Raw genomic sequence first — 16,244 nt, forward strand, 5'->3', positions numbered from 1 at the left:
AAAAACTTGTTATGGCTTTTTAAAATTCTAAACTTAAAACACACACACACACACACACACACACACACACACACACACACACAAAGAGGTTTTTTTTTTCTTCCATATAAGAGAACACAAAAATGAGGATTCTCTATGAAATCAATATCCATTTAATTTTACTTTCCTTTCTTAAAAGTATAAAATAAATCCTATGCAATACTTTCAAAACATTCTTATTTATGCTTCCTTCTGTATTTGCTTTTACTCTATTCCATACACTTAAAAATATTTAATGTTCAATACTCATTCAGGAGTATTCCTATACCTAAATCCACCCTCAACTTGCTGAACAGTTTCCCTCAATTAAGGAGAGAAAAAAAGAAAGGATGAAAAAAAGAAAATAAGAAAGATTTTTAAAATCCCCATAGCAAATAATCATTTTCCATTAAAAAAATTTACACAATGGTCTTGTTCAAAGATATGTCTCTTTCTATACATATGACGACCATTATATCTTTCTGTCAGGAGGTGGGATATATTCTATCTTAGATCTTCAGGAGCTATACAAAATGCTGCTTAACATTCAAAGTCTTTAAAATCCCTCATACCTTTCTAGTCATCTTACTTATTCTCCTTACTTTATTTACTCCCCAACACATGCTCTTCAGTTCAGTGATACTGGCCTCCTGGATGTTCCATGAACAAGATAATACATCTCTTGACTCCAGGCATTTTCTTTGGCTGTTCCCATACCTAAAATGCTCTGTTCCTTGGCTCCAACTACTGAGCTTTCTGGTTTCTTTTAATTCTAACTGAAATTCCACTTTCTATGGCAGGCATTTAACAAATTTTGATTGATTGTGTTGATCATAGTTCTTAAGTTTTTTAAAGTTGTTTTTCTTGATAAAGTCAGTGTCCTGATTTAAATTGTTCTAGTTCTGTTCATTTCATTCTGTTTCAATTCAAAGTATCCAGGATTCACTGAAATTATATTTTTTGGTCATTTTTTATAACTCGATAATATTCTATTATATTCATATTCTTGTTCAGCCATTAATCCTTAGATTCTTATTCTTTGCTTTTCCTTCCCCCCCTCCTCTCTTATTTTTCCCATTCAGAATCAGGAGGTTTGCTTTGTTTGGAACTATTCTAAGATATTATCATCCCTCTTATCCTTCTCTCTCTTTCCCTCATTTTCCTCAGTTGAATTTGATATATTGATATACCAAACTCCTTATGTATCGGTGTGTTTATATATGTATGTGTTTAACTTTCTTTTTTTTTCATTTCAGATAAGATCAGGCTTAACCTTATTTTACTCTAATTCTTCCTCTCTACATTTTTGGACTCTTCTGTCATATGCTAATTGTGAGAAATAGCAGTTTCCACCACCACCTTCTTTCTATATCATTTATAAAGCACTTTGTAGACCTTAAGGAACTATCCTTCCAAATTGTGCTCAGCCTGCAAGGTTGGTACCCATTGTAAAACTAGCTACTGTTTCCCTTCAAGTTTATAATGATAACCCTGGGAGTGAGGTGAGATGGGGATTGCAGAGTAGTTTCTTTCTTGATAACTTTGGAATAGCCATATAGAATACTTCTTTCAATATCATTCACATACTTCCTTCCCTCCCCTATTCCATATCAATTTGATTAGTTATCTCTTCAATATAATTGATAACAACTTACTACCAGTTAGTTTTGCCAAAGGGATATTTACTCATGAAAAATAGAAAGAACTAACGTACAAAAATCTCTAAAGCCAGAAGCCCACTCTCATTTGCCACTCAGGTCTGTGGGGAGAGTGGATTCAGTCTTAAAGTGATTGCCACAAATATTTCTCTCACCAGTTGATTTCTAGGTGTAGGCAATGGACAAGTTGTTCCTTTGCTTGTAGGACACAGTGCCTCAAGTCTTGAAATGCTTTACAATTGGAATGGTCATACTGATCACTCCTTAAGACTGACTTTGCTGCAGCTGCTGGCAAATTCTGCTAGGGATTCCAGTTGCTGGAATACTTCTGACCTGTCAAGGCTAACAAGGTTATCTGATCTATTCTGCCTCTAATACCAATTCATCAAAGATTAACAAAGAAACAGCAGCACAGAGACAAAAGAAACAACAGTGCCATGCATTCAAGGTCCCATGGCAATCTGGGTGGGAAGATAAGAGCTAGCTTTTTCCCCAACCAAAGATTTACAAATCACTTAAACGCCCCGAAGAAGAAAGCATTTTCATCTATATGTCCATTCCTTTTGTGTGTACACTTAGTTCAGGCTCAGCAACCAATTAGAAGACTTTTCATCATAAAGTAAGTCAATAGGAAACAGACAGGATACTTGAACATGCTCTGAAGCAGGTAGGTAAAGGGCCACTCCTCCATGACATTTCTGAAAGCAGGCTCACTCAGCCTCCATTGGATTGATAAGGGGCAGGACATACTGCATAAGGTCTAAGTAGGAGGCCCTATTAGCCAGTCCCTGCCCACCTCATTACACAAGTATTTGGTGATGTTCTATACATTTGCTACTAAGTGCTTTATAGATGAAGATAGATTTCTGTTCCTAATGCACTGATCCTTTCTCTGCTCAAAGCTCAAATGGATCCCTCTAAGCAAATAGTGTTAAATAATGTTAAAACTCTTTGCCTAGCATTTGAGGCCTCATGCAATCTAACTTTCCAAACTTATACCACTCTTTCTCATGTGTATGTGCGTTTATTTTCTTCTTCTCCACCTGTTCAATTTCTGTCCCTCCCTTATAATCCAATTTAAGGCAAATGGCCATTGATCTTACTCCCTCAATCCACGTGAACTTTTCCCCTGTCACATAGCCCTTTGAACTTCTCAAATGCACTTATCATTAGGTACATTATTTTACCTCTTTTTATTTTGCATGCTATTTATAGTAATATGTGGCATTTCTCTTCTCACCTGACACTGAGCACAGAAGGAGCACTTATTAAATGTCTGTGAATTTTAATTGAGAGGGTCCTTAGTCTTTAGGAATCTACATGCCTCAGAAGATTTTTTTTTCCACAAAAGGATCTCTTCATTAGAATCTTCTCTAGAGTTTCTCAATGATTGACTTCAAAAATTGATGTAGGATCTTCATAGTAACAATTCTTATATTTGGATTCCTTCTTTTTCTCACCTAGTTCTTTACCTTGCAGCTCAAAGAGAGGTTTAGAACTTTCAATTCCATCCAATCCCAGGCAGCCTTTTACTTTGTTACTGGTGGGGAGCACAGCCGATCCTTATTTGATACTAATTCTATCTTTGAACAGGGTATCTCCTTTTCTCTGCCTGGTCTCCAGAAAAGGACAGTTTCATTCCCCTGGGGCCAGAGAAGAACAATCATGGAGGAAAAACCAGAAACAGCAACAGTGAAAAGACATTGCAGTAAATGAGACATGGAAAGCCTGATTAGGTCCCAGCCAGATCATCTCAAGGGATTTTTTTTCATTGGCAGTTTTCCCTCTATTACTCTTTCTAGTCTTTTGCCCAGCCTCCTTTTACCCTCTCCTAGCTGGCTGAAGACAAGGAATTCCGACCAGACTTTGTTTCCAATACTTCACACATACTCCTCCATTAATTCTTCTTCAACTATGTACAGTTCCACCCTGGTCTCCCACCTCCCCCTCCCCCCCAAGTAACTCCCTTTTCTCTCCTAGAACCGACACCCTTACAGGCAGGAGGAAATTAGGAAAGAGGGTGAGGAGTTCATGGGGTGTGGGTGTTTGCAGGGGACAAAGAGTCCTTTTATTTTTTGCTGTCTTTTTGACAGATTAGAAAGGGTGAAAAAAGTAAGTAATCTTGGGGATGGCCAGAGAAGCAGAGTGAGTCACTGGTTTTGGCTCTAAAAACAGTAGAAGACCTAGGGGTGGGGGGAAGAGAAGGATTTGCCTTAGGATAAAGTTTGGTATCAAGTGGCTTCTATATCAATCATACCTCAATTATCCTCTCTGCCTCTCCCTTTTCTGCTTTAACATATTTTCCAGATATTTTCACATTTCCTGAGTGTAAACTGTTATTTTTACCTTCTGAATCCAATTCTTCCTGTGCAACAAGAAATTCGGTTCTAACACATATATTGTATCTAGAATATACTGTAATATATTTGACATGTATAAGACTGCCTGCCATCTGGGGGAGGGGTTGGGGAGGAAGGGAAAAAATCTGAATAGAAGTAAGTGCAAGGGATAATGTTGTAAAAAAATTACCCATGCATATGTACTGTCAAAAAAAAAGTTATAATTATAAAATTAAAAAAAGAAAGTTAATCATTATTTTCACATTTCCCTGAATTTCACAATACCTTAAATTTTCAGGACAAGAGTATGTGGGACATTTTTTTTTTTTTTCAGAAGAAGGAAAAATAAGACCCAGGGTAGCAGTGGAGATTCAGAATCAGGAAGACTGGATTTGAGTCTTACCTCAGACACTTAATAAGATGTGACACTGAGACAAATCACTTAGTCTCAATCATCTCTCCCAGACTCAATTTTCTCTTCTATAAAATAGGGATAATAATACATGTAGAACTTAAGTCATGGAGTTATGAAAATCTATAAAGAGCTTTGTGCAACTTAAAGCATTGTACAAATATTAGCCATAAGTGACTTTGAATCATAGAACACTAGGTCTGCAAAGAACTCCTGAGACATCAAAGCCGACTTCCTAAATATTCCGATAAGGAAGTAGCGCTCCATAGACAAATAGTGATTTATCAAAGGCCACATGGATACAGGCACAGCTGGGATTTGAGACCAGGTCTTTAAAGTCCAAGTCCAATAATATTTTCTCTCTACCAAACCAGTTTGCCTAAACTTTATCCATTCCAGCCAAATTGGTCTTATTTCCCCACCACATCTTTCAATGCAATGTTCATTCATAGATTCTAGATTTAGAGCTAGAAGGCTTTTCCCAGCTCATGAAGTCAAATTTTCCACTTCCATTTCACAGATGAGGAAGATGAAGCCACTTGCCCAAGTTTGGGGAATCTCTGAGTTGGACATTCAGAGACTATTACCCTTATGGAATATTATTGCTCTGTAAGAAATGACCAACAGGATGATTTTAGAGAGGCCTAGAGAGACTTACATGTACTGATGCTGAGTGAAATGAGCACAACCAGGAGATCATTATACACTTCAACAACAATACTGTATGAGGATGTATTCTGATTGAAGTGGAAATCTTCAACATAAAGAAGATCCAACTCACTTCCAGCTGATCAATGATGGACAGAAACAACTACACCCAGAGAAGGAACACTGGGAAGTGAATGTAAACTGTTAGCACTACTGTCTACCTACCCAGGTTACTTATACCTTCAGAATCTAATACTTAACTTGCAACAAGAAAATTGGTTTTACACACATATATTGTATCTAGGTTATATTGTAACACATGTAAAATGTATGGGATTACCTGTCATCGGGGGGGAGGGAGTGGAGGGAGGGAGGGGATAATTTGAAAAAATGAATACAAGGAATAATGTTATAAAAAAAATTACTCACGCATATATACTGTCAAAAAATTATAATTATAAAATTAATTTTAAAAAAGAGACTATTACTCTTTTACTATAGTAAGAGGAATCCAAGCAGTTGACATAGTGATAAAATTGGGATATTAGCTGTCAAAGCCTGGGTAAATTTCCTCATCTGTAAAATGGTAATAAAATAGCACCTTCCAGGGTTAGTGTGAGGATCAAACAAGTTAGTTTTGTAAAGCACTTAGCATAGTGCCTGGCATGTAACAAGTACTAAATACATGCTTGTTTTCTTCCTCCCTTCATAGGCCCTTCCATCTACATGTGTGAATGTCCAGGTCTGATTTCTATATTTTACAACAAAATGGTCAAACAGCTTCAGCCTGAAAGACATAGGGGTCAGTGGGTTTGCCTCTTCTCCCTGCTACATCCAATGCTAGCCCACCCTTATTACTGTTGGGCTGTGGGGAAAATTAGTTGGTTCATTAATGACTGAAGATAAGGGGAGATTAGAAATCCCCCTCCTATTAAGAACTAGACTGAAATCAGTAAAGAGCTTCCCTCCCCAGGTCAGTGGGGAGCTGTCTAATAACAGTCGTTGCAGATGTGTAACTCATCTGAACTGGACCAAAGCCAGTACCCCAAGAAGCAGGGCCTCTCTAGTCAAGTGACCCTCTGCCAGACCTCTGTCTGGAAGGGGTCTTATATATAAGGGGCCTGCTTTGCCAGCAGACATGGATGGATTTTCAGTTGAGAAAGTAAAGAAGAGATGGACAGCTGGAGATGGTCGATGCAGCAATTGAAATGCTTGGAAGAAGAGAGGGTATCCTGGTTATAATAAGAACTCCCAGGGTGCAGTAATATCCTCCATCTCCCTTTTCATGTCCTTCATTCTTTCCTCTAGAGAGGGAAAAATCCATATAAAACAAGCGTACATCTGAGGACTAGTGTAAGGTAGCTGAAAGGGATTTCTGAAAGAATTTTGTTTTCAGCTGCCAAATGATGCTTTCTAAAGCAATAAGCATGATTAATTACAATCAACTCCTCTTGACCACAATGTAGGAAAGCTAGATGTCAGCCTATGGCTTCAGTCCAGACTCATGTAGTTACCTGAGACTGCCACAAGGTGTCATTGATCTGTCACAGCACTTACCTATAGCCAAAGTGCTGGGCAGTTTTGCTTATCCATCAGCAGATAGAGCAGCATGTCCAGGGGTTAAGAGAAAGCATCTTCTGTTACCTCCTTTAGCTAACACCAACGCATATTTATACTTTGTTATATATCCTTAGTTAATCTTTCATAAGTTTTCTGCAGGTAACCATTATATATATATATTTTTGTTTGTTTGTTTTACAGATGGACACTGAAACTTTAATGAGTTGAAATGACCTCAATTCCTAGTGGAGCCTCAGAGAGATCAAATGGAACCTCAATAAGGAACTCGTAAGATTTAGAGTTTGAAGGAACCTTAGAAAACAGAAAAACATAGCTTCTGAACTGGAAGGAACCTCAAGCATGTCCCTTCATCAGTATTCCCTACCCTGTGTACCCTCCCCTAGTCCTGCTTATGTCATGTATGTTTTCTTTACTCCACTGACAGCATGATAACCCAGAGAGAATGTAACCCATGTGTTAGGGGCAGCTTTCTGTGACGGATTTTGCTGTGCTGTCTTATTAAAGGCCTTTTGCTTTGAACTGGTTGGTCTAGTGAAAGAAATAAATTGATAGGGGCTTCTGAACCATATTTTTTAGTAGATGCTGACTCACAAAAATGTGTTGAATCTGAATTAGCTTTTTCAGGGTGCAGATGTCTGTGTGTGTATATATAAAACAATACGTGTATATATTTAACACGTGTATGTGTGCGTGATAAGTATGTACATATAAGTATAGTGTGTGGTATATTTCACATACATATATACATGTGTATATATTTTATTTATGTACATCTAAATTTCAGCCATAACATCCCTTGGTGAGTCTGACTGTCTAGAAACAATGCTCCCTTCTGTTCTTCTATACACCTTTCCAAAGGTAGCATTTTACTTTTGCACTTGAGCTTTTGTGACTTCTTTTTCCCTTTAAGAATGTTCCTTTTGCCCAAATTTAACCTGAATGCAAATATTAGGATATAAAGAAGATTAAAGAATCATCATCGTCGCTACCAAATATACTTACTAAGGACTTGGCAAATGATTTTGGCACAGTACCTGCTGGGGTACCATGGAGACAGGTCATATTGCAGTAACTCTGGGATTTATCAAGGGTGGCAGTGCTCAGGTGGAATAAAGTAAGGCAAGAATTGTTTTTTTTAAATATCCCCATCTGCTTTCCTATTCAACTTAGGAGAACTGCTGGGAAAGGCACTTGAACTGTCTACATAAATTCCATCAGTTTTTGGTCTTGGGGTAAGTTCATTTGAGCTGGGGTTTGGGGTAGAGACTGTAGTGAGCCAGGAAAGGTGGTGATCCATCACCCAGCGTCCTACCTAGACCCTATGAGGGTGATGTGGAAGGAAGGTAAACTCTAGGAGAGGGGTACCCTAACAATAGAACCCAGTGAGGATAGAGGACTTTAGTATGGGTATAGTTGGTCCATATGGTTGGAAATCCACAATATAAGGAATGGCGATCGGGATCTCACACGCAGGGCAAAGTCCTGGTTGAAGGTGGCAGGGAGGATAAGTTCAAATCTTTCCTCAAGCACTTTTAAGCTCAGAGACCTTGGTTACTTATCCTTCCTCTCTTTCAGTTCCCTCATTTATATTGAGGATAATAATAGCAGCTACTTCTCAAAGTTGTTGTAAGGATCAAATGCAGGGGGAGGGGAGCATAAATCACTTTTGCAAAAGCTTAAAGTACTATCTAAATGTTAGCCATTATTATTACTGTACTAGGTACATTTCTGCTGGGTAGACAAAAGATCAGAAAAATTGTTTCTCAGTTCCAAGAATCTGGAGGGGGCAGAGCAATAAGCTGTTCCAGGGAGGTCTCTTCTAGCCCTTATCATCTGGTGTCCTTTATTATTTAAGTGCATCCAGACTCACACCACCGTCAGGCCCTACCTAGAGGCAAGGCCAGTGACAAGCCGGAGTGGATAGCAGATATTCCACTAAGACATTGTAAGAAGATTCAAGATAAGGGGACTAATGGATGACAACTAATTACCACCCCACGTCTTGATTCATCCACCAAGGTGAACACGTGCAAATATAAGACATGGGGGAATAACTATCTTTATACCGTTTTAATGGTAGCTGTTGGAGGGAAGGATGCAGGAGCAGGTTTAGGGAAAAAAAAAAAAAAAAGAAAGAAAAAAAAAAGCATTGGGTATCTATGTTGAGAGGTACGGAGTAATCAGGATTAGGATTTGGTAGCCTATAGCCCTGAGGTTATTCACTGAATGCTGCCTGAGACCACTTTTGACACTCATGTGTACCACTTTCTGAATTCTCCATTCTTCTTTCTCTCTCTTTTCTTTTTCTTCTCTCTCTCTCTCTCTCTCTCTCTCTCTCTCTCTCTCTCTCTCTCTCTCTCTCTCTCTCTCTCTCTCCCCCCCAGCTCTGTCTCTCTGTCAGTCTCTCTCTGTCTCTGTCTCTGTCTTTCTCTCTCTCTCTTCTCTCTCTGTCTGTCTGTCTGTCTCTCCATTTCTGTCTCTCCCTCTGTGTCTCTCTCTGTGTCTCTCTCTCTCTCTCTCTCTCTCTCTCTCTCTCTCTCTCTCTCTCTCTCTCTGTATGTCTCTCTCTCTGTCTCTCTGTCTCTGTCTTTCTCTCTCTGTATCTCTCTCTCTCTGTCTCTCTGTCTCTGTATGTCTCTCTGTATCTCTCTCTGTCTCTCTGTCTCTGTATGTCTCTCTCTCTGTATCTCTCTCTCTGTCTCTCTCTCTCTCTGTATCTCTCTCTCTGTCTCTGTATGTCTCTCTGTATCTCTCTGTATCTCTCTCTCTCTCTCTCTCTCTCTCTCTCTCTCTCTCTCTCTCTCTCTCTCTCTCTCTCTCTGTATCTCTCTCTCTCTCTCTGTATCTCTCTCTCTCTCTCTGTGTGTCTCTCTCTGTCTCTCCCCCTCCCTATCCCTCTCTGTCTCTCTCTCTCTTTCCTCTCTCCCCCTCCCATTTCATTGGTCTAATTAAGCCTTAGACATTCCAGGGTTACCCTGGCCAGTGCTTAGTCAGATTCAGAGCTTAAAAGGTTGCTGAGCCTAGAAAAACAGAAATGTGACAGATGAGGAAGGAAGGAGGGAGAGAAGGGGAGATAGAATGAGAGAGAGAGAGACATAGAGAGAGAGAGAGACAGAGAGACAGAGAGAATGAGACAAAGAGACAGAGACAGAGAGACAGAGATGGGGGGGGGGGGGAAATGAAAAGGGATGGAGGGAAAAGGAGAGAGTATGGAAGTCAATTATGTCTCCCCATTCCTCCTCCTCCGCTCCACACGATGGCAGTAAAAACCTTTTGGAGCACAGAGCCGCTTTCTCTCCCCCTTCTGAAGCAGAGGGAAGGAAAGAAAGCCACTGTTGTCCAGACCTATATTATGAGGCACCACTATCCTTGGCCGGAACTGCAATCAGTGTCCTTTCTTCTAGTGACGGTTGAAGTCTGTGGTAGGACAGAGTAGGAGGGCCGCCAGTTATTTCACATCCTGAGCGTGGAGGACGGCTCCTTCGACTGCTGTTAGAACTGAGGGTATGAGTGTTTTTGGCCCCTGGTGTAGGTGGCAAGAGATGGGAGGAAGAACAAGGAAAAAAATCAGAGGGAAACTTGGATTCTTGTTCCAGCCTGACCCGGCCCGTTCCAGCCCGACACCGTCACCACCAAAGCCTCCCAGTTCGGTTCAACTGAGAGGGAGTAGTGGGAGAGACCACTGGCTTTTCTGACCCCAGGTTTCTGAGCCTGGTGATGACACCCAGGCTGAGGAGTGCAGGGGGTGAGAGAAGTGTGAGGCACGGGGTAATGGGAGAAAGCGAGCCCCCTGAGAGGGACAGGGGAGGAAGGAGTGCATCCCTGAGATGTCTCACTCCTGCAGCAGAACCCCGGTTCTCTAGCCCTATGCACACTTCTGCTCGGGCCCCTTCCCTGAAGGCGATTTCCCTGGGAAACAGAACTTATCCTTAGAAATGGTAACTCAGGACTGGCTGTCCCCTCTTTCCTTCCTCCCACGGGCAAATAGCCTCCCCGGGCTCGTGGTGCCGGCTGAGGAGTTAGGTCAGTTCTGGCCTTAGAGGTGGTGAAGAATTACAAAATAAAGTATGTCTGGGGAGTTTTATACCTGGTTACACAGCTAAAGTTAGCAGGGACCGCTGCTCCTGGGATAGATGTTAGTAATGTTAGTGTTCTGATTCCTGAGGCAGGAGACATCCCTGTGTTGGGCATTGCAGAGGAAAGGTAGAGGGAAGAAAGGGGTAAAAAGAGGTCTTTATGGACCCACTTCTTTTAGACTGGATTGGCTGAGACCCATTGTACCTCAGGAGCTTTTCTCATGTCTATCAAAAACGCATTTCTCTTTTTCTCCCCAGCCCCGTGGGGCTCAGTAACCCAAGTCCTGTGCTCCCCTTTGCACACTATCTTGATTTCCACGTTCAGGTCTCCTGACCAAGACTGCAGGAACTTGGAGTAAAATACAAATTGTGGCGGAGGGGGGGGGGGGGAGAGGGGTGTTGGGTCTAAGCAACTGAGGTGGAAGAACTGAGCGGTGCCCTCAGCCCTGTTTGTGCATTGGTGAAACTCGGGGCTCCTCTCCAATAATTCCCTTCAGCTTTGATCAGGAGAAGCTGTGGAGTTAGTGGGAGGATAGGAGAGCTGAGAAGGTTCATTAAACTTGATTTTTCAGAGCAAGAACTCAAGCCAAACTTGAGCTTCCTAAGCCCTTCTTAAACTTCCGGGTCACTGAATCTCATAAATCTTCCTGGCAGGACTAGTGCCCTTGTGATTGTTCACTGTGTGAGCAAGGGGGACTCTGTCCCTAGGGGACCAGGCTTCCCCTGCCTTCCCTGGGGTTTCTTCAGTAGAAAGGAAGCCTCTTAAGGACAGGGCCATTTTCTGTTTCTGTCCTTGTATAAACTAAGTCTTCACCAATCATAAACAAATCGTTTGTTGCTGGCGTTGCCCTGAATCCCCCTCCCACCCAGCTGCCCGCCTTCCTGCTAACAAAGAGAGGGTGCCCCTCTGAGTGAATGGGGCTGTTCTCTGAGTGAGGATGTATATTTTTTAATTTCTCTAGGAAGGTCACTGTGGGGGGAGAGGAGAGGGGGGGGCTTCAATACGTGCAGTCTCGAGCCTGTTACGGTTTTCTCATACAATTTAATCTGCTGCCTGGATGGCCTCCAGCGTCCAAGCCAGGGACAATCTTCAGCCTTTGGAATTGATTTCCTGGAATTGGGGAAGGCCCAGCCAAGCATCCAGATGACAGATGTGCGTTTGCAAGCGTTTGATGCAGCCAGGCGACTAGCTGGAGAAAGTTAAAATTCCCTCTCCACCCTACTCTCTGCTATGCTAATCACCCCCACCCGCCCACCTCCCTCCTCAAAATCCTCTTTGTTTGATGTTTCCTAGGGAGGAGAACTCCCGGCTGAGTCTCCCAGCTAAACTCCCCATCTGAAGAAGAGCTGTGGTACAGGAGAGCTGCAAATACCTTCCTTCTTTCTCAGAAACTGGGGGTTCCCCCGACCCTCTTTCCTGGCCCAGCCCCCAAGTACGGCCTTCTTCTCCCTCGGGATGGAGTGTTGGCTAAGCTCATTCACCAGAGCCGAGGGAACCGGGGGCCTTAGCCAGTGTCAAAGGCTGTGCTACAAACGGCAGGAAGAGCTGAGATTGGAGAATCTGCAGTGGGAGGTAGAGCTGCATGTTAATAAGGAAAACCAGTAAACCCACCAAGGACCTGAGAGCAAAATGGAGATGCTGGTAAAAACATGAGTTTCTAGAATGAGAAATTAACCTCCTTTCCCCACTCTGTTCCCCCTGCTCCCTCCCAACCCCTTCCCCTAATCCATGAAAGCATTGCAGAGAAGTTCTAGGACAGGAAGCTCAAATGCCCCCCTGAGAAATCCCCTTTTTTGGACCTCCCTGTCTTCAAAGGTGCCCCCAATCTAGGACTAAGTATGGGCCAGAGAGATCTCTGAGGCTCTGTTTTCTCATTGGTAAAATGAGAATTTCTAAAATCCTTCTAGCACCAAAGCTATGATGCTTTAATAATGCTTAAAAAAAGGCAACTAGCCTCTGAGAAATAACCCCCTGCCGTTTCCCACTTGGGACTTACTAAAAATTATGATAGCTGACATTTATATAGCATTTTGAATTTTGTAAAGCATCATACATGTCAATCAATCTATAAGTAATTTTGTGCTCATGCTCAGTTCTGGGGTAGGGTGAGGTATGTGTGGATGTATGTGTACTAGTGATCAGGAACACAAAGACACAAATGAAACAGCCCCTCGAGGAGCTCACCTTCTATCAGATAAAACAGCCCCTCAAGAAGCTAACCGTTATATATTCTATATTGCCACAAATATATGTATCTACACATGTGAAAGCATATTTTAAACCTATACAAGGTCATGAAGGGAAGAAGTTCAGTCTCACGTAGGGAATATTTGAACTGAGACGAGAAAACTAACGCTTCTTAGTGACTGGGGTGAGGAGAATGCTTTCTTGTCAGGCACGGAAGAATAGCCTGTGCAAGGAGAGAAGAGAGGAAGTGTCATGTCGTGTGTGTGCGGACAACAAGCCAGATGGGCTGGCTATCGAGTGCATGAGAGTAACCAATAAATAATAAGGTTGGAAAGGTAGGCTGAGACCAGATTGTGAAGGACTTTAAATATCTAAAAGCTTGTATGCACAGAACTATTTGCATATTGTCTTCTCCATTAGAGACATAGGAATGTCTTATGATCAGACACTGTCTTGCTTTCCTTTGAATCTCCAGTACTACACCTGGTTTATAGTAGGCAATTAATATATACTAGTTGAGTGTGTGACTCACAACTCTGAGTTTGGTAACAAAAGTATTATTGGTATTGAAATAATATCAATGTTAATGTGATATACCAGTTCTGAAACAATGTTGATATTATATATACATATCAATGTAATACGTCATCATGTTACGATATAAGACCCATACCATCATGAAAATAACTAATAGTTACTTACAGTACATAGAGGATCTTAGCAATAAGAACTAGCATTTGTATAGTGATGATGAGTCAAGGACTGTGTTAAGCACTTTACAAATATTATCTCATTTAATCCTTACAAAAACCCGGGGAGGTAGATATTATTACTTCCATTTTATAGCTGAGGAAACTGAAAATAAGAAGACTTTTCCAGAGCCACACAGCGAACACATAGGAGAGGCTGGATTTGAACTCAGGTCTCCTTGACTTTAGTTCCAGCACTCTCTCTACTTTGCCACTTAGCTGTCTCTAGATCTTGGAATAAGGAAGCCTCAAACTCAGACTTTTACTCTGATACGTACTGGCTATGTGGCCATAGACAAATCATTTAACTTCTCAGTGGTCTGGGCAATTCTTTTGAGACTACAAATTAACAGATGAGTTTTTCATCTGCATAACTGGAGAAAATTGTCCATACAAAAAAAATCCTATATTAATAAAATCAAAGGTCTACACAAAAGAAAGCAAAAATCCCACTTATATAGGATACTTCAAGTTTATATTTATAAGCTTTAAGGTACTGTGCTTTCACAATGGAGAGTACAGGAATTATTATTATTATTCCCATTTGCAGATTAAAAACTTGAGGCACAGGATAAGTGACTTGCTAATTATGAACCAAGCCTTAAAAATGATGTCTTCTGATTCTAGAAATCCATGCTTATGTGTTTATACCACAGGCCAATGGGGCAGTAAATGGAGTACAAGGCGTGAAGTTAGGAAGACTTAAGTTCAAAACCTGCCTCAGACACTTGCCAGTTGTGTGACCCTGGAAAAGTCACTTAATCTCCATTTGCTTCAATTTCTTCATCTCTAAAATGGGAATTATAAATAATAGCACCTATCTTCTTAGATTGCTGTGAGGATCAAATGGGATAATATTCGTAAAGCACTTAACCAACTAACTGTCACATAAAAGGTGTTTAATAAATGCTTGTTCCCTTCCCCTACCCAGTTCCCTTTCTCTCATCAAAAAAAAATCCTTTCTTTGACTATGCTCCATAACAAGACAGAAACATAATATGGATCACATAGTTATTATTTTTAGACTGGACATATGAAGATGGGATTGAGAGATTTGATGGAAGAGACCTCTCAAATATTTCCCAGCTCCCTGAGGAACTGATAAAGCCTTAAAGGAGGGAAAAGGTCTTGCGTGTGCAAAAAATGTTTGTGGTAGCCCTTTTGTAGTAGCAAGAGACTGGAAACTGAGTGGATGCCCATAAATTGGAGAATGGCTGAATAAATTGTGCTGTATGAATGCTATGGAATATTATTGTTCTGTAAGAAATGACCAGCAGGCTGATTTCAGAGTGTCCTGGAGAGCCTTACATGGACTGATGCTGAGTGAAATGAGCAGAACCAGGAGATCATTGTACATGGAACAGCAAGGTTATATGATGATCAATTCTGATGGACATGGCTCTTTCCAACAATGAGGTGATTTAGGCCATTTCCAATGATTTTGTGATGAAGAGAGCCATCTGCATCCAGAGAAAAGACAATGAGAACTGAATGTTACCACAACATAATATTTTCACTCTTTTTGGTTGTTGCTTGCTTGCATTTTGTTTTCTTTCTCAGATTTTTTCCTTTTTGATCTAATTTTTTCTTACACAGCAAGAGAATTGTATAAATATGTTTACACATATTAGATTTGACATATATTTTAACATGTATAACATATATTGGATTGCTTGATGTCTAGGGGAGGGAGTAAGGGGAAGGAGGTGATAATCTGAAACACAAGACTGCAAGGGTCAATGTTGAAAAATTATCCTTGCATATGTTTTGAAAATAAAAAGCTTTAAAAATAAAAAAGGAACTGATAAAGCTTGTAGTTTGTTTTCCTCTGTTTATTTTTTTATCAAGTAAATAAGGCTAAGGTCTCTTAGAATCCCAAATTTCCTTTAAGACTTAAATCTAGCACCATCTGCTAATGTTACCCTGACCCCTCTAATCATCTTGAGTCTATTTGTATTTATTTTAAATAGAAATGTGTAATCAACCTGCTGTACTTATATATGTACATTTGGTTTTCTCCAATAGCCTGTAAATCATTGAAGGCGAGGATTCCTTTTACTTTAATCTCTATAATGACATTCCTTTGCACAAAGTAGGTAATAATTTTTAACCCCAGTGTTTTGTACATAGTAAGAATTTAATTAATGCTTTTTTCATTCACTCATTCTATTAACACCTATTGGTTGGGTATTTGTACCCTGGCTTCTTCTTTATTCCCCCCCCCCACCATATTTCAGACTCTGATTTTGCCCTGTCCTGGATCTACCAAAATTGCTTCCTAGCCATCTTCAAGCCAAAGCATTGCATTCCCTCTCCCCAACCTCCACCTTCTTCCAATTCAATTAAGAGTATAAGCTCTGGAAGGTCTGGGAGTGTCGGACTTGCTTAAATTTGTGCCCCTCGCATTTAACACAGTGTCTGGGTACATTGTTTTTATTTAGTCATTTTTTTCAGTCACATCCAGCTCTCCATGATCCTTTTTGGGGCTTTCTTGGCAGAGATACTAGAGTAGTTTGCCATTTCCCTTTGCAGATAATTTTACTGATGAGGAAACAGGGGTAAACAGGGTTAAGTG

General features: G+C 40.8%; 1 long non-coding RNA gene across 1 annotated transcript in view; it reads left to right on the forward strand.

Annotated features, from left to right (window-relative positions):
• The window catches only part of LOC141556196 (uncharacterized), a 39,549-nt gene extending 32,357 nt beyond the window's left edge, over positions 1-7,192 (forward strand). The window contains exon 3 of the long non-coding RNA XR_012486457.1: positions 6,837-7,192. This is a non-coding gene — a long non-coding RNA (uncharacterized LOC141556196). The remainder of the gene's footprint in view (positions 1-6,836) is intronic.
• Positions 7,193-16,244: the final 9,052 nt, after the last annotated feature.

Source organism: Sminthopsis crassicaudata, chromosome 2, assembly GCF_048593235.1.
Source record: "Sminthopsis crassicaudata isolate SCR6 chromosome 2, ASM4859323v1, whole genome shotgun sequence".
In the NCBI taxonomy this organism is placed as follows: domain Eukaryota; kingdom Metazoa; phylum Chordata; class Mammalia; order Dasyuromorphia; family Dasyuridae; genus Sminthopsis; species Sminthopsis crassicaudata.